The sequence below is a fragment of the Cynara cardunculus genome, assembly GCF_001531365.2.
Source record: "Cynara cardunculus var. scolymus isolate 2C chromosome LG 10, CcrdV1, whole genome shotgun sequence".
Classification (NCBI taxonomy): Eukaryota; Viridiplantae; Streptophyta; class Magnoliopsida; order Asterales; family Asteraceae; genus Cynara; species Cynara cardunculus.
This window is the reverse complement of record NC_037537.1, coordinates 1,636,007-1,636,474: the sequence shown is the minus strand read 5'-3', so window position 1 is coordinate 1,636,474 and position 468 is coordinate 1,636,007.

Genomic DNA, 468 nt, shown 5'->3' with positions numbered 1-468 from the left:
TTGTTCTTATATGATTGTTGGATTCAATTATTCATCATTGAAAATATGTGTTTCTGAGTTTTATATACATGTGCATGCAACCGTAAAAATCTGTGTTTATGGGTTTTATGTACATGTTGGATCCAATTATTCATTAATTGTTTATATATTATTGTTGAATTCAATTATTCAAATTTGAAAGTATGTGTTTTTTGATTTTATGCACATATGCATGTAGCCTAGAGAATGAAGACAACGATTATGATGACTTATTCACATATGAATGCAACCTTGAACATGAAGATGTTGAATATGATGACACATTTACAAGTGCATGCAACCAATAAATTGAAATACAATGACTTATTCACATGTGCGTGCAACYGATAAATTGAAAGACGATGAATACGGTGACTTATTCATATGTGCATGGAGCCAAGAAATTGAAAGATGATGCATATGATGACTCATTCAAACATGCATACAAAC